This window comes from Schistocerca piceifrons, chromosome 5, assembly GCF_021461385.2.
Source record: "Schistocerca piceifrons isolate TAMUIC-IGC-003096 chromosome 5, iqSchPice1.1, whole genome shotgun sequence".
NCBI lineage: Eukaryota > Metazoa > Arthropoda > Insecta > Orthoptera > Acrididae > Schistocerca > Schistocerca piceifrons.
The window spans coordinates 29,108,614-29,130,311 of record NC_060142.1 but is presented as its reverse complement, the minus strand read 5'-3'; the positions used below and the strand labels follow the sequence as shown (position 1 = coordinate 29,130,311).

The 21,698-nt window shown below is 43.2% G+C and overlaps 1 protein-coding gene across 3 annotated transcripts in view; it reads right to left on the bottom strand.

Moving 5' to 3' along the window:
• LOC124797909 (retinol-binding protein pinta-like) overlaps nucleotides 1–349 on the bottom strand; it is a 232,550-nt gene extending 232,201 nt beyond the window's left edge. For all 3 annotated transcript variants that reach the window (XM_047261030.1, XM_047261031.1, XM_047261032.1), the window contains exon 1: nucleotides 221–349. The gene's annotated coding sequence lies outside the window, so the exon portion shown is untranslated. The remainder of the gene's footprint in view (nucleotides 1–220) is intronic.
• Between the last annotated feature and the right edge of the window lie 21,349 nt (nucleotides 350–21,698).

Here is a 21,698-nt window from a genome sequence, read left to right as displayed (position 1 = left end):
AAAACGGTAGTTGCGAATAAAGCACCTTCATACAGCTCATGACTCTTTAACTAATACAATTTTTATAAAAATTTCGATGGTTATTGACACTTGTTCCTGTTACATACAAAACACCCCGTATCCAAGTGAAGATTCCGAATCCTGTTGGCGTCTGCGCGTTCCTGTCAGAAGTGCACGGCACCGTAGAGTTCCTACAAGCGTTTGCAGCCATCTCACTCACCGGTAAGCGGAAAACTCACGAAAAACTCAGGAACCCAGCTGAGGTCAGCGAAGTCGCCTTCACGAAGCCACACAGTCGCGCAGCCGCAGCTCGCCGCACGCACCTGCAGATAAGCGGGCAGCTAGACACCTACTGGCGTGACCTCCAAGAACCAGTGGGCCCACCTCGACACGCGCGTCTAGCTCCTTAGGCTACTGTTTACCTCATCACAGCAAAAAATCTATCTTTCATAACACGTTCTTTTCAGCCTACCTGGTGGTGGCCAACATTAAAACAAGAAAGCAGGAAAGTAATGGAACACAGCCATTAACGTGAGAGAAGTTTTGATAGAAAACAATTTTTCGTACACGGAAAAAAGGTTTTTAAGCTATTTAAGTGTTTGTTCACTCTTTTTCACTTCGAGGAATATTAACTTGGCATTTTTTGTTCGTTAGCTTTTTCGATATCCGTCAAGACATTATCTGTCGTTCTTACTTTTTTACATCTGAGAATTTTAATTTGCACTTTCATCCTAACATAGAAATTATCTTTTAGGTATAAATGTGAGGTACCTTAAAAATACCAAATGGATTACAATAACTCATTTGAAATACAATTGATGTTGTGTACTTGCTGTAAATTCAGTTACTGGGTAAAGACACGTCTTTAAATGCACCAAATCTGATATTCACTGAGGTGACTTGTCATGCGATGGCAGTATATACGTATACAGATGGTGGTAGTATCACGAATACAAGGTGCAAAAGGGCACTGCATTGACGGAACTGTCATTTGTGCTCAGGTGATTCATGTAAAAGGGTTTCCGACCTATTTGTGGAAGCACGACGAGGATTAAGAAACTTTGAACGCCGAATGGTGGTTAGAGCTAGACCAAAGAGACATTCCGTTTCGGAAATCGTTAGGAAATTCAATATTCCGTGATCAACTGTGTCAAACGTGCGCCGATAATACCTTCACTTAACGACCGAGGGTAGCGGCGTTTGCGTGCAGTTGTCAGTGCTGACAGACAAGCGACACTGCATGAAATAACCGCAGAAATGAATGTGGGACGCAACAGGAACGTATGTGATAGGACACTGTGACAAAATCTGGCGTTAAGGGGCTGTGGCAGCAGGCGACACACGCGAGTGCCTTTGCCCACTGCACGACATCGTCTGCACCATCTCTCCTGGGCTCACGACCGTATCAGTTGGGCCCTATACGACTAGAAAACCGTGGTCTGGTAAGATGAGTGTCGAAGTCAGTTGGTAAGAGCTGATGATAGAGTTCTAGTTCGGTGCAGACCACACGAAGCCATGGACCGAAGATGTCAACAAGGCAGTTTGCAAGACGCTCGTGGCTCCAGAACAGTGTGGGCTGTGTTTATATGGAATGGACTGGATCCTATCTTACAACTGAACCGATCATTGACTGAAAATGGCTATGTTCGGTATTGGTTTGAGGAATATTCTGAACAATTCGAGAGAATGATTTGGCAACCAAGGTCGACCGACATGAAGCCCATCGAATATTTATGGGACATAATCGGGACGTCGAATCGTACCCAAAATCATTCTACAGCAATAATTTTGCAACTATGGATGGATGCAGAGGCTGCTTGACTCAATATTTCTTCAGGGGACGTCCAACGTCTTTTTGAGGCCATGCTGCGTCGATTTGCTGTACTACGCTGCGCAAATGTAGGTCAGACTCGATATTATCCCGTGCCGTACTTTGACTCTGGAGCATGGAAACAAGTGCGGAGCAAATTTAAACATCACGACTCATAGTCGCGAAAACGAAAGTCGGGCGACAGTTTCTAGTTACGTGACGGATACGGCTGGATTCAATACGTACACTATCCAAAACGCAATACATGGTCAGAGAAACGAAACATAATCTGGTTACCGAATAAAGATATCAGAACTAATGCTAAAAGATGGCCGACTGCGTCGAAAACCGTCACTAGGTAACACGCTCCTCCGATCAGAACTAATGCTAAAAGATGGCCAACTGCGTCGAAAACCGTCACTAGGTAACACGCTCCTCCGATTACAACGATTCCAAACGCAAATTTCCCGAAAAGTATCGATTCGCTACAAAGAACGAGAGGGCAAAGACTGCAGGAAACAGGAAGTACGAAACGAAAGGACCTGGGAATTTACGGGTTGTAAAGTTTCTTTACATCACCACAGTGTTTTTGAAACCTCCATGCCACGCAGGACTATTAATTTTTACAATTGTAGGTACACTGAAGCGGCAAAGAAACTGATGTAGGCATACGTATTCAAATACAAAGACAAACAGGCAGAATACGGCCCCCACGGCCGGCACCGCCCATATAAGCACCAAATGTCTGGCGCAGTTTGTAAGAGGTATGCGCTATATGCGCTGCCTGCAACAGGTTAGACTTAGGAGAGTCTCTGATCAGAGAGCAGTATGTAGTTAGTTGTTGCTTGTCGCTAGTCGGCATTAGTCGGCAGTGGTCTTGAGTAGTCTGCAGGAGTCTGCGCTAGTGTGTAGTAGTCTGCAGTAGTCGGCAGTAGTCTGCGCGTGTCGGCAGTCTGCTCTGGTCGGGACTCTGGAGGATGAGTATTATTGTAGAAGAAAGAAATAACGTGTAAAAGAAATAACCTATGGGAATTTCACCTTCGCAATGAACGAAAGAAGAGACAATACGTCGTCAAGAAGAGTAAATGGATCAGAATTAACAAGCATTAACAAGAACATACTATACACATCGTATGATACCAGTCTTAACTAATTTTTTCTTTCAGAATACGAGGCGATTGATGCAGACTGTCAGACAGAACTAAACGTATTAGTTTTAGTGATGAAATATGCTAGAAATAAGGAACTCTATACTATGAATAGTTGTATAATGAAGTGACTTTTTTGCAGATGATAATGAATGGTGATGAATAATGATGAAGAATATAGTGATATGGATAATGAAGTTTTTCTTTACAGGTGATGATAATAATGGAGTTGTATAATGAAGTGACTTTTTTGCAGATGATAATGAATGGTGATGAATAATGATGAAGAATATAGTGATATGGATAATGAAGTTTTTCTTTACAGGTGATGATAATAATGGAGTTATGATGATATGGATAATGAAGTTTTTCTTTGCAGATGAGGATAATGTTGAAGTTTATGTATTTATGCTATGTAGTTATTTAAGTATTTGTTGCAGTTCGTTTTGACAGTATGTCTTATGTCGCATGGTATGATGACTGAAGGCTTTGGAAAGGGCAGCTAAAGAACAAATATATTTAATACACATTTCATTCATGAAATTAATGTGCTATAAGCAGTTGGTCATTAAACGTGTGTCATTCATGAATGTGATCACATGTACTCTATTTGTTTCATAACCTTGCTACAGCTGACTCATGACAAATGACGTTACCCATCTTCATTTGCAGCAATAATTCAAAAGCAAATATTGTTATCCCCTAGCAATTAATTATCGATCCCAACGCAATGCATTGCTAGCACAAAAAAATGTATTACCAGCCCCAAATAATGATTCCAATTTAAAAGAGTTATGAGTAATACTGAATGATTTTTTTTTTAGCCACAGACTTGAGTAATAGTTACAGTATGTTACATTTTAAATATGTCATATGTCATTTGAATGATGAGTTCTGAGTAATAATGCTATTTTGTAATAATGTATGCATGCTCTACACTCATTAACTCCTGTTTTGATTGATGACTTCTGATGATTTGTAACTGGACAATGAGAGCCAATAACTATTTGTAAATATGTCACATGTAACTTGAATGATGAAAAATGTTTTGTAATATTCAATACTTGCTAGCCAACAAATGCCACTGTTTCTTATATTTTAAATTTGTATTATGTCACTTTCATGCTATATATATGAATACCAGTAGCTTCATGCTACACTCATTAGCTCCTGTTTTGACTGATGACTTCTGATGATTTGTAACTGACCATTGAGTGCCAATAATTATTTTTAAATATGTCACATGCCACTTGAATGATGAAAAATGTTTTGTAATATTCGATACTTGCTGGCCAATGAATGCCACTGTTTCTTATATTTTAAATTTATATTATGTCACTTTCATGCTATATATATAAGTACCAGTAGCTTGATGCTACACTCATTAGCTCCTCTTTTGACTGATGACTTCTGATGATTTGTAATTGATCAATGTGTGCCAATGTTCTCTGTAAATAGTTGACTTATGAACATTATTATGTAATACTTCATACATGGTACAGAAATGTTCAGTAACTAGGCTATGAGTTCCACGAATTAGTCAAATCAGTTAATAGACTAGTGTAATAATCAATGATGACTGGCATGAGACTTAATGTCCTTCACCTTCTGACCTAATTACCAGGAATTACTACAATATCCGCTTGTCCTGTCTATCCTCATGCTCATGGACCACTATATTTGGTTTTTGCACTAATTCTACGTTGGTGAACCTTACAAGAACGTGGTGTTGACACGACTTGCTGTCCACCAACTTGAGCAATGAAGATGTTATTATGGTCCCACTGTTTGGTATACCTAATGTACTATCAAAATGAAAACATGGAATATTAATACGACATTTCAGTGTCTTGGCTACACTGATTAATACTTCGGGGAAAAGAACTTCAGATTGTCTCACTTGGTGTTGTGCTGTAGAAAGATATGGACTTTCAGTGCAGCTGCGTGCAACCTAATGTGCTACAACCATGACGCAATCCTTCCCTTTCCTATCCTAGTTCTTGTAAAAATGGTAAAAAAGAACTACAGTGCATGTGCACTTTATGCCATTTGTTAATATGATTTGTATTCATTGCCTATACATTTTGTGATTTCCTGATATGTTCTGTACTACAGTGTGTGTGCACTTTATGTCATTTGTTAATATGATTTGTATTCATTGCCTATACATTTTGTGATTTGCTGATATATTCTGTACTACAGTGCGTGTGCACTTTATGCCATTTGTTAATATGATTTGTACTCATTGCGTATACATCTTGTGATTTCCTGATATGTTCTGTACTACAGTGCGTGTGCAGTTTATGTCATTTGTTAATATGATTTGTATTTTTGCCTATACATTTTGTGATTTGCTGATATATTCTGAACTACAGTGCATGTGCACTTAATGTCATTTGTTAATATGATTTGTACTCATTGCCAATGCATTTTGTGATTTCCTGATATGTTCTGTACTACAGTGCGTGTGCACTTTTGCCATTTGTTAATATGATTTGTATTCATTGCGTATACATTTTGTGATTTGCTGATATATTCTGAACTACCAGTGCGTGTGCACTTTATGTCATTTGTTAATATGATTTATATTCATTGCCTATACATTTTGTGATTTGCTGATATATTCTGAACTACAGTGCGTGTGCACTTTATGTCATTTGTTAATATGATTTGTATTCATTGCATGTACATTTTGTGATTTGCTGATATATTCTGAACTACAGTGCGTGTGCACTTCATGTCATTTGTTAATATGATTTGTACTCATTGCATACACATTTTGTCATTGCTTGATATGTTCTGTACTCAGTGCATGTGCACTACATTTTATTTCATGATCTGCACTTATATATATGTATATATTCTGTGATTGTAAACTTAGTTAATGAAGAAAAATTTGTTGCTCATGGCAAGTCCAATTGACTCACCATCGCTGCGCCAAATTTTTGAACCCCCCCCCCCCCCCCCCCAGTGGAGGGTTATGTAAGAGGTATGCGCTATATGCACTGCCTGCAACAGGCAAGACTTAGGAGAGTCTCTGACCAGAGAGCAGTATGTAGTTAGTTGTTGCTTGTCGCTAGTCGGCATTAGTCGGCAGTAGTCTTGAGTAGTCTGCAGGAGTCTGCGCTAGTGTGTAGTAGTCCGCAGTAGTTGGCAGTAGTCTGCGCGTGTCGGCAGTCTGCTCTGGTCGGGACTCTGGAGGATGAGTATTATTGTAGAAGGTAAAGAAGCAGCCTTGCGCATATCTAGTAATGTACGTTAACTGTCATAAAAATTTATTTAAAAAAATGCCCCAATAATAATTTTTATAATATAAAGTAATTTTTTTTAAAAAAAGCATTCATTTCAATTTAAAGATTTTATCCAATGAATAATTATTCCTTTCACGAATCACAAAGCATAGGCCAGCATTGCACGGAGCTGTGGCGAAAATTTTTTTAGGTAAGAGCAGATATATTCGCAGTTTTTATTGAGGTAAGAATTTTTTGCTTTTTTATTCAGAATACAGGGCCGTGGCGCAGCGCTGCTGTCGTCATAAAATTTACTAGGTTACTGAGTTTTCCTTTTTCATTATTTTTGGGTTTAGGAATTTTTCTGTTTCAACTTAACATTAAATGAGAAAAGAATTTTGTGGGTACATCAAATGTAAATGCATTTCTCCACGGAGATTATAAATGGGAGCCAAATTTTGTTCAGAGGTTACAATATTTAAAATTCATTTAAATTATTATTTCCGTGGGGAGGTTACACTTGGTTCATGGTTCATTTAATGTATATTTTTGTGGGGAGGTTACACTTGGTGCATTTTAATAGTTTTGTGGGGAAGTTACAAGTTGTTAGATCTGTTCCTGCTGCTATAATGGCAGTTCATCATGCTTTAAGTGAGTTTGAAGGTGATGTTATAGTCAGCGAACGAGCGATGAGACACGGCATCTCTGAGATAGCAATGAAGTGGCGATTTTCCCGTACGATCATTTCACGACTGCACTCTGAATATCAGGAATCCGGTAAAACATCAAACCTACGATATCGTTGCGGCCGGATAAAATATCCTGCAAGAACAGAATCAATGGCCACTGAAGAGAATCGTTCAACATGACAGAACTGCAAGCCGTCCGCAAATTGCTGCAGACTTCAATGCTAGGCTATCAACAAGTGTCAGCTTGCGATACATTCAGGGGAATATCATCGACATGGGCTTCCGATGGAGAAGGCCCACTCGTATACCTTTAATGACTGCACAACACAAAGCTTTACGCCTCACCTGGAGCCGTCAAGACCTACATTGGACTGTTGATGACTGGAAACATGAAGCCTGCTCGTACGAGTCTCATTTCAAATTGTATCGAGCGGATGGGCGTGTAAAGGTAGGGAGACATCCTCATGAACCGACGGAACCTGCATGTCAGTAGTAGACTAGAGGCTGGTTGAGGCCCGTGTAACGGTGTAGGGCGTGTGACGTTGGAGTGATATGGGACTCCTGATACGTCTAGATACGACTGACAGTTGTAAGCATCCTATCTGATCACCTGCGTCCATTCACATCTGCTTTGAATTCAGACGGACTATGGCAGTTCGAGCAGGACAATGGGACACCCTACACGTCCGGAGTTGCTACAGCGCGTCTCCAGAAACGCTCTTCTGTGTTTAAACACTTCCTCTGGCCACCAAACTCCCCAGACATGAACATAATTGAGAATATCTGGGATGCTTTGCAACGTGCTGTTGAGAACAGATCTCCACCCCCTCCAAATCTTGCGGATTTACGGACAGCCCTGCAGGCTTCATGGTGTCAATTCCCACCAACGGTTATTCAGAAATTAGTCGAGTTCATGCCATGTCGTGTTGCGACACTTCTACGTGCTCGCGGTTGCCCTATGATATTAATCAGGTGTACCAATTTGTTTCGCTTTTCAGTGTATTTCATTATTCAAAATTCGTTCAAGGTGGGGGGGGGGGGGGGTTCGTTCAAATGGCTCTGAGCACTATGGGACTTAACTGCTGAGGTCATCAGTCCACTAGAACTTAGAACTACCTGAACCTAATTAACCTAACGACATCACACACATCCATGCCGAAGCCAGGATTCGAACCTGCGACCGTAGCGGAAGAGGTGGGGGGTTTCTCTTGTTGTAATTACAGTTTATGTTGACAATATCTACGTTTAGGCGTCGTATTATTACATTGGTTCTGAAGAAGTCACACCTGAAGACTTCCATGAAGATGATAATTTCTATTAAGGTATAGCTTTTGTGTAAAAATTTTTATTTTGAAGAATTACCTTAATTATTGTATAACTAGAATTAAATTAGGGTTAACTTACCTAAGAGTAGTATCAAGTGAAAGAAATAAAAGTGCAGCTAGGTAACGGGTGTCCGCACGACGGCTCACATTCGGATTTTGTCGCGCTTCACACTTCCTGTTACGCACGCGTCGTCTACGTGCCTTGAGCGAGGATTTCGTCGAACTATATGATACGGCAAGAGGTTAAAACTACTAAGTTTGGAATTTCATCTCTTGGATACATTTCTGCGGGCGTCTTTGCTGCTTAAATGGGTCGTAATTGAGAGGGTCCAGTGGGACGCATGCAGCTGATCACGTGGAATACCTCTGGTTCGAATCCCGCTGGGTAAAAGCTTTTAACGTCACGGATAATTTACAAAGTAAATAAATTTATCTATTACACACATCATTCACAGTAAAACGAATTAGTCTCAGAAGCTGCTTTCAGAATAACATTCTACAGGTCTAATGTATCTGAACGTTTCATTACACCACAAGCCCCATAATAATGTGATATTGCACAGGGTGTTTCAAAAATACATTTACAAACGTTGAGGACATGTTCGCAAAACCAAAACAAGAAAAATATATGAAGCAATTGTGGGCTCTAAATGCAAAACTTCAAGAGCTATGAACATTTTTTTCACTTCGTTACTGTGAAACACATCTCTTCTATGCAACAAGTGCTTATAGGTCTTAAGCTATATATTTTAGAGACCATGTTTATTACACATTGTTATATTGTTTTGCTCAACACTACTTCCTCCCAAAACATGGAAAACAAGGAGATTGCAGTAGAAGATATGTGCTTCACAATATCGCAGATACTGTAAAGCTCGTAAGGTAAGCTTTTTAGAGCTCATGTTTACTAGACCTTTCTTCTTTACTTTGTGGAAGGATCCTGCACGCAAAGTATGTAAAAGTATTTTTGTAACACCCTGCATTTATGTGTGTGATGTACTCTCACACTTTCTTAGACATAGTCGTAATGTATTGGAAACTGTTCGTGTGCTGCCTTGAAGACTGCATCTAATATAATACAACCTCAAAAAAGATGCAGTAATCACAGTTAAAACCTGCTCGGAAATCTAGCGGTGAAACTGAATCTAATTCGCAAGGTACTGCCAAAGGTTGACTGGTTTTTCAGACCCATAGTGCGCAAAAGTTGAGAAAAACAGCGTGATGAAGTATGGTCTCTCTACATTGTTCTTCACAATAAAACACGTGTGCTGTTCCACAATGATGGAAGAAAGAGCTGATTTTAAAACAGGCTTTGCGGAAATTGTGAAACGTCATGACCACAGTTTAAAGAAAAGCAAAGTGTCGGGATCGAAAAAGAAAAAAGATATGCCTACAGAAAGAGCGCATTTGCATACTGGGTTTGTCATCGCAATAATATAAAATTGTGTTTCTAAAATGATTAGAAATGTGAGAAAGGGGTCAAAGAGGAATAAACGTGAAACAAATAGCCAATAAACCAATAGTTTTTGTAAGTCCGTACTCGTGATTGTTGGTATGCGTTACTTCGGCCATTCATTTACGTAATATAATGAAAGACCTACAGCCGTCGTTTGGATGTTAGTAGTTTATGGTTACAGACACCACATCTTTTTCACAGTACTCTAAGGAATCCATTTCACAGATGTTGGTCACTGAAGGAGTCGTGTGTACGATTGGAGTTCATCCCGCCAGCGTCACTTAAGGCCTGAAGATGGTGTACTTAGCCACCGAAACTCGTTGCAGTATGATATAATAGCATTAAAATGATGGCTGTAGGTGTTTCATTTTTATTATGTAATAAACAAATACGTCTAAAAGAGCGAAGAAATCAATTCTAGATCTGTTACAGCCAGGAAGTAATCCACTTCTTGGATATCTGTCAGGTAATGTAGTACTGTAGGAACGGTATCCATATTCCGTTGACGTGTGCAGTTAATACGAACAGAAATACATGAACCACGGCTTTTTCAGGAAGCTGTGAACTCAGGCCTGATGAGGCAGTACCAGTTTCATTGAACGTGCTTCTCCTTGAAGTGCAGGAAACTTCGATGCCCGAGGTGACCCCACAGGGAGCCAGCAGGCGTTGTAGGAAGCGGAAGCTGGGTGAGTACGAGGCGAGAAGGCTACCTCTCACTGAAGTACAGTTAAAGTAGAAGTGTTTCCTGTGGCCGTGTCCTCCAGAAGATGCTGGCTGTGGCCATGTACAGAGAGGACACCACAGCGACACACGGGGAGGTCAGCGTCTAGACTCCGGCTGAGTTTAAGCTAGCCTTCAGAGAGGGTGCAAATGGACAAGACCCATTTTTAAGCTTCCGCGCCGGCCGCGGTGGTCTGGCGGTTCTAGGCGCTCAGTCCGGAACCGCGCGACAGCTACGGTCGCAGGTTCGAATCCTGCATCGGGCATGGATGTGTGTGATGTCCTTAGGTTAGTTAGGTTTAAGTAGTTCTAAGTTCTAGGGGACTGATGACCATAGATGTTAAGTCCCATAGTGCTCAGAGCCATTTAAGCTTCCGCCGTACGTCACTCAGACAGTCCTAAGTGGACACACATGCGCTAAACGTGGAAATAAGAGAATACGGATCCTCTCAATCATTGTAACCGACAGTATTAACGGAGCATCATCAACAGTATCAAACTGGATCACACGGCACTTCAAGACAGGTCTAAGTATGCAGGGTGACAATTATTGAATTATATGAAAAAAAACATAAATTAGTTACAAACTATGGCGTGCACACACTATAGGTATTCGGATTTCGGCTATGACATGTTCGACATACCTGTCATCGTTGGCGATTATGTGGCGCAGACGAATAGCGAAATTCTGCATGACCCGCTGAAGTGTCGGACCATCGATTTTGTCGATGACCTCGTGAATGGCTGTTTTCAGCTCAGCAATGGTTTTGGGGTTATTGTTGTAAACTTTGTCTTAAATGTAACCCCAAAAAAAAGGTGTTGCATCTGTTCATATCTGGAGAATACGGCGGCCAATGGAGACCCATGCCAGTGGCCTATGGGTACCCCAGAGCCAGCACATGGTACGCAAAGTTCTTCTCCAAGACATCACTCTCCTGATTCGGTGGGGTCCAGCTCAGTCTTCGGCGCCCACTTTGGATAATGGGGATGAAATCATCCTCCAAAATCTTCACTTACAGCTCGACAGTCACCGTGCCATCAAGGAAGAACGCATCGATTATTCCTTGACTGGACATTGCACACCACAGAATCACCTGTTGAGGGTGAAGAGACTTTCGATCGCGAAATACGGATTCTCAGTCCACCAAACGCACCAGTGGTGCCAAATGAAACTGGGCCTCGTCTCTAAACCAAACCATATTCACATCAAAATTCCTATCGTGCTCCGCTGGCAAACCGTGCAGTTTAAACGTCCTAACGCAAACCGATCAGATGCTTGACGATTTTATTTCATGTAGTTCAATAATTTTCACACTGTACAATCGCTGCCAAGAAGAGCCCAAGTGGACACTGTGCAAGTGATTGTAGTTATCGTTCACTGGACACAGGACTAGGACAGCGTTAAGGAGAGGTCAGTGCAAGGCAGCACAGAACTACTGTCACGCACCAGGTTGATACTAATGTTACCCTATTTCCCACAGTGTGAGGGCAGGGTATTTGCTGCGAGCTAGCAAGCCTCCTCGATAACAGCAACTATTTTCTGCAGTAGGGGGCTCTTTAAATTTACGTTAAACGTCAGATTAATTTGTTGAATACAATACGGTTCAAGAAGAAATGACAAAAGAACAGTCAGAAGCGTTACGCTTACAAAATTTCGCGTGGAAGAAGGAACAAAGAGCTAGGTAGACAAACTAATCGCGCGTTTTGACACTGTACTTTTCATGCTTTTGCTATAAAATGACTGCATTAATAAATTATTATTAATCTAACCTTTGTTATCAATATCTGATGCACTCCTCGTCGACGAGGAGACCAGTATACGCTCTAGCGTCAGCATTCCGTAAGAGAGTGGTGCTAAGTGCTAAGGAGGTTGCCTGTTGTCGTCCGCTTAACGGCACTTCTCTATAAGTTAGTTCTTTTATAGCCGATGGTTCGCAGATTCCCAGCGGCTCTAATGAAAGAAAACCGGACATGGACCCGACACTTCGCCTGAAGATGACGACTAGGGAATAGATCGAAACATTACAATAACAGCATGGCACGGCTCTCTGATAAACCGAAAAGATTTCATCAATCATTCGTACAATTTCAAATAACACTGAGGGCCAAATTACACTTCGGCGGCCATCACAAAGAGACGGTTTAGTTTGCGAAACATACAATGACCTTATTGAATCAGGATGACAAGGGGACATAGAAAAACGAAAATCGCTATAAAAAAGTCAAAATAGAATCTGAACCCATTGTCGTTGATATGCATATCCAATGATCGCTACTGGTTGATAGGATACACATCTCGAATCAGATTTTGTCAATACAAATTATCAACGAAGTTACTGATACATTTTTATCAACGTTTTAATTAAATCATAGTAATTGATCATCGTCTTTCAGATGAAACAAGTTACCTGTATCAAAGTATTTTGCCTTCCTACTTCGGCCATGATATCTTAAATTCTTCAGTATGACTTTTAAAGAAAATATCATAAAGTAAGATAAGCGTTGTTCTCTTATCAAAGTTTGTTCACCTATGCTCTTTACATACTTGTGTTTTTAAGTTTCACATACAGTATATTCAATGACTGTATTTTAGTACATATTTAGCTAATTTAGGTTACATAAGCAATATGCACTGGCAGCAATTGTAAATCAGGCTGAAAAAAGTAGCCTGCCATTGCGCTAGATGTCTAATCTATTAGGGTAAAATCATTTGAGTTAGTACTAAATTGTAGACCTCAAAAAGAACTACAAAACAGTCTCGGAGGGCATATGTTTATCTTGTACAGTTGGGACACAGTCATCCTTTTCTGTGTTGTAGGCGATGATAGAGGCTACTTCCAAAGACAAAAGCCATCATTGCTGGTCAACCGTGAAGTATAAACATATGTTCTTCCGGACTTTCGTTAAGAGCTTTCTGGCTCTACAGTCCGGTGTTAGGTAACTTGATGTAGCTCTTATGTATTACGTAGGGTATATCAAGAGAGAGCGCTGGCGGAAAACATTATTGCTTAATTTAGTTGCTGACATTTAAACGGTTGAATAATATGACTGCTAACGAAAACAGGTGTCAGGCTGCCAAACACATCCGCCAACCGATTGTTACCCATTTCACCTGACCTGCATTCCAGATGCAGTTATTGGGTTTTCTTATTATGTCCTCACACATCAACCCTCTTCGTATCGTTTACCTACGTTTCCTTTTGTTTTTTAAAGGAAAAGTTTTATTTTTGACTATCTATTTATCTTCCGGTATCGCACAGATAACTACGAAGACGCGGAGGTGTATTACCCAAGATTTAATATCAAATTGCAAATATAGCTTTCATTACCAGCTACAGCACTTGTTCTTTATTGCATTTCATGCGGATTAATGTGTCAAACTGAAGACAAATTTGAGTTTCTGATGCAACTTACACATTATATTCGTTGAGCACTATCTCAGCCCCCCTCCCCTCTGCACCTCTTCACTGAAAGTAATCGTACAGGTTCCCAGGCAGGAGTCTGATATTCTGCGAATATTAAACAGCAAATTACCGCTCGACTTCTCGATAATGACACACACGTGTTCTTTTAGCATTGATCATGAGGTCAGCAGAGTTGCAAAAGCGCGAACTGTTCGCTAGTCGGCTAGCGAGAATTCGCTTACAGGTAGCGTGAGAAGTCACTGTGCCATGCCGTCAGCAAATCGCAACTCTGCCGGAAAGTGGTTCGAGATTTGAAGACTACGAATAAGCGCAAAGCCCATATCGACAAAACAGTGGACGTTGACCAGTGAGAAGATGCGTAAGGTACAAATCGTGTTACATAAATACTAAAAAATTAAAAAAAAGAACGCCCGTGGACGATAAGAGAAAAATTTCCTTATAATCCGACTTGCACGCGAACCATCAAGGGAATAAACTGTGGTGTCACCGCCAGACACCACACTTGCTAGGTGGTAGTTTTAAATCGGCCGTGGTCCATTAGTACATGTCGGACCCGCGTGTCGCCACTGTGTGATCGCAGACCGAGCGCCACCACAAGGCAGGTCTCGAAATACGGACTAGCACTCGCCCCAGTTGTACGGACGACTTTGCTAGCGACTACACGGACGAAGCATAGCTCATTTGCAGAGCAGATAATTAGAATAGCCTTAAGCTAAGTCAATGGCTACGACCTAGCAAGGCGCCATTAGTAACATTGCATGTATCTAAAGAGTCTCACTTGTATCGCCACAATCTCCAGATGTACCAAAAGGATGGATTAAAGCTAAGTATTACAAAAGCTACGTACTTTTCCTTATAGCATTCATTATGTATCCTGTTTCAGACCTCACGCCATCCAGCTTTAACTTAGCGCGTGCCTTTCGGCTTCCTCTCATTGTGTCTAGGCTGTCTTGTCTAGACACAACAATTATTGGCGACGAGTCAACGGAAAGGGTCTTGTTCTTTCTCATTGCTTACATTTACTTGTCATGGATTCGCGAGATGTACTGTCCGAGTTTTATCGCTTGCAGAATCAGCAGACGCAGGCGTTATTGGATGCCCTTGGACAGCTTGTCCAGGGTCAACGTGCACTGCAAAACGATGCGGCAGCCGCCGCTTCACCGCTACCGCAGCCACAACATGCAGTTGCACCCCCATTTCGTCCCTATGAACCAGCTAAGGATACTTGGACGGAGTGGTCACGCCAGTTTGGATTTCATCTCGCCGCCTACGGAATTCAAGGTAACGAGCGGCAGCCTCAATTATTGTCGTGTGTAGGGGTGCAAACGTACCGTGTGATAGTGAAATTATTTCCCCGCCGCGACGTAGCAACTCTGTCCTACGAAGAAATTTTGTCTGCTTTAGATGCCTATTTCAAGGAAACAGTCAATGTCGTTGCAAAAAGGTATACGTTCTTTCATACAAAACGTACGGCCGGTCAGACTAATAGGGAGTGGGTTGCAACATTGCAAGGCCTTACAAGGGTGTGCTTTTGAGTGTGAATGTGGACTCCCTTATTCAGATACAATGGTACGTGATGCAATAGCACAGAACGTTTCTGATGTTCGCATACGGGAACAGATTTTGAAACTAGTTAATCCCTCCCTTCAACAAGTGATAGACATATTGGATAGACAAGACACGCTTGACTTTGCTCAGGAATCATTTGCAACTTCGCCAGCCATGTGTAACATTAACCGGCCCGCCGGGCGCGCTGCATGGCCCGGTAAACTGCCCTAGCACACGTCCGCGCAGCTGCCGCCACGCTCTACACCAGGTGTGCTGCGCCAGCATACAAATGCAGTGAAATCATGCCCGCGGTGTGCGACTAGACATTCGCGTGAACATTGCCCGTCACGCCAAGCTATTTGCTTTTACTGTAATACGAAAGGACATGTTCAAAGTGTTTGCCAGAAAAAGCTCCGATCGGCCAATAACAACCATTCCAGGCCCTTTGCTTCGTGCCGGAATCGAACCACGGACAATCAGGCTCGTGAACCTTCGACTATGGACATTCATGTAGTTAATTCCACTCCGCCCAGTGCCACTTTCTCTAACAGTGACTGTGTTCGTCCCACAAATAGCGTGCGTCGACGTCGCCGGAAATCTCGTCCGGTCGCAAGTGCTTCTGTACCGGTATCAGTTCAAATTGCACGAGAAAGTCGCTCTTGTCGTCAGCAGGACAATAAACTTTTTGTAGATTTGGACTTTCATGGCAAGGTCATCCCATTCCAGCTCGATACCGGAGCTGCAGTTTCATTGATCAATCACGACACGTACAAACAGCTGGGCAAACCTCCGTTGCATGCGGCAAATGTTCAGCTCACTAGTTATTCAGGACAGCATATCCCTGTGTTAGGACAGTGCACTCTTCTTGCAACATACAAGGGACAAACAAAACTTGTGTCATTTTACGTTCTTCGTTCTTCTACTGCAGTGAACTTGTTTGGTTTAGATTTATTTCAGTTGTTTAACATGTCTATAGTAAATCAGGTCCTATCAGTGAATCAGACTGTGCCTTCAGACAGTGTTTCTCGTCTGTGTGAAGAATTTGCAGACATTTTTGAACCAGGCTTAGGTTGCGCTCAGAACTATGAAGCACATTTGGAACTGAAAGTCAACGCGCAACTGAAATTTTTCAGAGCGCGCAATGTTCCTCACGCATTGCGTGATGAGGTCGCAAGAACATTACACAATTTAGAATCACAAGGTGGAATTGAACGTGTGCAAGCTTCTCTCTGGGCCTCACCCTTAGTAATTTTGCCGAAACCTTCCGGAAAATTGAGACTTTGTGTGGACTTCAAGGCAACAGTGAATCCAAAACTGGTGATTGCAACTTTTCCCTTACCCCGCCCGGAAGATCTTTTTGATAAACTGTGCCCGGGTAAATATTTTTCAAAGTTGGACCTAGCAGATGCGTACTTGCAAATACCAGTGGACGAGGAATCCCAGCGCGTCTTGGTGGTTAACACGTATCTTGGTTTGTACCGCTTCAAAAGACTGCCATTCGGGTATGCATCCGCCCCTGCATTGTTTCAGCAATATTTACAAACTGTTTGTGTGTCGGTCCCTACTGCTGCGAACTATCTGGACGATATTGTGATCTCCGGAAAGACAGCAGATGAGCATTTAGCACACCTACGAACATTATTTCAAGTGTTGCGACAAAATGGTCTTCGCTTGCGGAAGGACAAATGTGTGTTTTTTGCTCGTGACTTACCATATCTGGGACATGTCATAAATGCACAAGGCATACATCCCAGTCCAGAGCACCTCCATGCTATACAAGAATTGCCTTCGCCGCAGAATTTGAAGCAGCTACAGAGTGTGTTGGGTAAAATTAACTATTATCATCGCTTTCTGCGCAATGCCTCTTCCATTTCAGCTCCGCTTCATCGCTTACGCCGTAAAGGTGTTCCGTTCGTCTGGACGACGGAATGCGACCACGCTTTTCGCCAGTTGAAATCGGCATTGCTTTCAAATACTTCCCTTACGCCATTCGCTCCCCAGAAACCCCTTTTGTTGATGGTCGATGCATCGGATTTCGGGATCGGTGCTGTGCTTGTGCACAAAGATGGATCGCATGATCGCCCTATTGCCTTTGCGTCAAAATTGCTCTCGTCTGCGCAAAGAAATTATTCACAGATAGAGAAAGAAGCTTTGGCTCTCGTGTTTGGTGTTACTAAGTTTCATAATTTCTTGTATGGTCGTCACTTCACTATCGTCTCAGACCACAAACCTTTGACATCGCTCTTTCATCCGACGAAGCCTGTACCGCTACGATATCTTGTATCGGTCCACTGCTAAGCACGGAAACGCCGATGCGTTGTCCCGTTTGCCTCTTGCTGAGGATAGAGCATTCGATTCTTCCGAACTTGCTTGCATGTTCATTGATTCGGAAACTGATGACGTGGTCGAATCGTTTCCGATTGATTTTCGTCGTGTAGCTACAGCCACAGCTACTGACCCTGTCCTTGCTACCGTTTTGCGTTTTGTTGCTACGCAATGGCCTTTGTCAAAGTCTCGGATCGAGGATCCGTTGGTTCGCCGATTTTTTGCTCACAAGGAGAGACTTTTTGTACGACGTGGTGTTTTGTTGTTGCGTTCTGATAATGATCAGTCCAGAGTCGTGGTCCCACGTTCGTTACAGTCCTCTGTTTTACGGCTTCTTCACCAAGGACATTGGGGTATAGTGCGAACGAAACAACTTGCTCGTCAGCACTGTACTTGGTTCGGAATCGATGCTGCGATTACGAATATGTGTTGTTCTTGCATGGCGTGTGCCGAACAACAATCCGCACCGCCGCGGAATGTCTTTGCGTGGCCACAAGCCACTTCCCCTTGGCAACGCTTGCACATCGATTTTGCTGGTCCATTCTGGAATGCTCGATGGTTGGTTTTGGTAGATGCCTTCAGTAATTTTCCTTTTGTTGTCCGGATGTCTTCCATGACGTCATCTGCCACCATCCAAGCGTTGTCTGCTATTTTTTGCATTGAAGGTCTTCCGCAGACTATTGTTTCCGACAATGGCCCACATTTCATGTCCGCAGAATTTCAGTCATTCTGCCAGGCCAATGGTATTCAACATCTGACATCCGCGCCGTTTTCGCCTCAGTCAAACGGTGCTGCTGAACGACTGGTCCGGACTTTCAAGTCACAGACGTTGAAGTTGAAAGAGTCGCATTCTCGGGAGGACGCATTGTTGCTCTTTTTGTCTTCGTATCGCTCTCAGCCCCGAGATGGTCGATCGCCGGCTGAGTTGCTCCACGGTCGTCCTCATCGAACCTTGATGTCTTTGCTGCATCCGCCGCATCAGGTTCCTGTGCAGCGGCAGACTTCTGCTTTTGCTCCAGGCGACGTTGTATTCTATCGCAACTATCGAGGTTCACGGCGTTGGCTCGCAGGGCGCATTCTTCGCTGCCTCGGCCGCGCGATGTATTTGGTTTTGGGGGCCTCTGGTGAGGTGCGTCGGCATCTCAATCAGCTGCGCCTCTGTCGTCGCACGGGTTCTGCCGCTCCCCGTCTGCTTTCAGCGACGGTGCCGTCCGGTCAGCGCCCTGGGGAACCATCTACTGGCTCGCCTCATCCCCAGATGTTACCGACGATGCCTTCCAATTTGCCCCATGGCGACGCGCCGCTGCCGCCTCCGCCGCCGCCGCCTGTCATCCAGCCGGCGCCACCCGCAGTGGACGCTTCGCTGCAGCCGCCAAGCGCCTCCCTGGGTCACGCGCCGCCGATCGCTTCCCGTGACCAGCTGTCCTCCGCCATGGAACTCTTGCCCGCTCCGGACCACATGGCGTCTTCACGCGTCGGATACCCCGACGGAATGGAGGTCGACCCTTCGGCCCCTCCTGTCTCTTTACGGGCGCATACACCGCATGTTGACGTGCACCCTGGACTAGGTTTTCAGGCGTTTCCTAGCTCCCCTCGGACCGAATGGCGGGGTGCGGGTGGCACAGCCTCGCCTGTTGTTAGGCTCCCCACCTCATCGTATACGTCAACATGGGGTCCTCCCCACGGCGGGCGGAAGCCTTATAACACGACCGTTCGCCGATTTGCGGGGGAGGAATGTGGTGTCACCGCCAGACACCACACTTGCTAGGTGGTAGTTTTAAATCGGCCGCGGTCCATTAGTACATGTCGGACCCGCGTGTCGCCACTGTGTGATTGCAGACCGAGCGCCACCACAAGGCAGGTCTCGAGATATGGACTAGCACTCGCCCCAGTTGTACGGACGACTTTGCTAGCGACTACACGGACGAAGCATAGCTCATTTGCAGAGCAGATAATTAGAATAGCCTTAAGCTAAGTTAATGGCTACGACCCAGCAAGGCGCCATTAGTAACATTGCATGTATCTAAAGAGTCTCACTTGTATCGCCACAATCTCCAGATGTACCAAAAGGATGGATTAAAGTTAAGTATTACAAAAGCTACGTACTTTTCTTTATAGAATTCATTACGTATCCTGTTTCAGACCTCACGCCATCCAGCTTTAACTTAGCGCGTGCCTTTCGGCTTCCTCTCATTGTGTCTAGGCTGTCTTGTCTAGACACAACATAAACTCACGGAAGAATTATGCACTGTCAAAATAAACGACGCTTGAATGGTTGGTGGCTTGGATAATGCTATAAGGCGCTAAACGAAACACATGCCCTACGATTATGAGACGTTTCCAGAAGACGGTACGTTTGAGAAGAAGGGCGTCCAGGTTGTGTAACTGTACACTAGCATTTGTACAAACTGCACATAGCTTTTCGATGCGCAAATTTTCTTCGTGACACCTTCAGAATCGTAATCTACAGGATGGACCAGAACTCCACCGACAAATTTTCAGATGTTGTTCAGGGATGCATTGTGAGTATTTTGGTGTTAGGGACTCTGATGGCTCGTTACAGAGTAATGATATAATTATGATTTATTCGATTTTTTACCTCAGTCAGTCTTCTTTCTGTGAAAATAACTTCACAACAATGAAGAAGCCTAAAAATGCAGTAACCAAACCTACAACGCAGAACAGAGAGTAATGCAACAGCCTTCAGATGCGAACGTATGGTGGTGTGATTGCCGCAGGGGCGAGAACGGCTCTGCATAGTGTCGTAGTACTGCTAATACATTGGAAGATTGCGCTCAGTGAAGTCATACACAAAATAGATATCTACAGTACTGCTGTGTATTCCTGTAATCAGAGCTAACACAGCCGGAAAACGAAACCCTAGACAGAACCGACCAATACTGAATAAAAACTTAAGAGCAGCGAGTTCAGTTTATTATTGTCAACAATAGGTGGTGAGCGAATGGAAATAAGACACACAGCGCACAGCATTGACATGTGCAATATTGGGCAATATTATCATTGAAAAACCGACACACAACTTTTTGAGGCAAGAAACCAAACCAAATGCAATCTCTTTATAAGGAACCAACTTATACCAAATCTGTGAATGAAATTTTCACTCTATAGTTATGAAACTTCCTGGCAGATTAAAACTGTGTGGTGGACCGAGACTCGAACTCGGGACCATTGCCTTTCGAGGTTAAGTGGTCCCCGAAGATGGGAGCCGAGGTAGTGGAAGAACTGAAGCTGTGTGGATGAGGTACAAGTCGTGCTTGGGTAGGTTACTGGTAGAGCACTTGCTCGCGAAAAGCAAAAGTCCCAAGTTCGATTCTCGGCCCGACACACAGTTTTAATCTGCCGGAAATTTCAATAAAGTCATTACTTGTCACACATCATGCAACGGAAGAATACCAGCCTTATTAGAGTCACAGTTATTGTGCATAACAGAATGCAAAGCATCAGCATGAGATTATGTGACCCATTCACTGGCAAAGGCAGTGGTTGCTGGTGATCATGTGCTGCAGCACACTCTACATATCGCTCTAAAATTACGCCATTTCTTTTCGAATGCTAGCCGCAGGTCCCACTAAAATTACGCCATTTTTTTTCTTAGAATGCATGGAAGTACGCAAAGAAAATGGACGAAAATTTTTCTAGCACTCTCTCCACGATAACATGAAACCAGTGACGAGTGCTGAATTGACTGTCAGCCGTGCTACACTGTTTTCGACTGCGTACGCTCTGATGTTACGTCATCCCTGCTGGCATTGGGGTGCTATGCTGTTCACAACACCAGATCGGTATTATTCTTTGAAAGTGCGTGTAAAGTGTTGCTAAAGTGTAAAGTATGAAGGATTTTAGAGGAGCGGCTGTGTTATCGGTGCCGTGCCCTAGTGATCACTTCCGTGTTCGACATCGTGCACCTATGACGTGCTATACGTCCTCTCTGCCGTTGCGTTTGCAAGCTGCGAATGGTAATTGTCTACTCTGTGTTCTGTGTAACCGTTAGGTGTTTACTC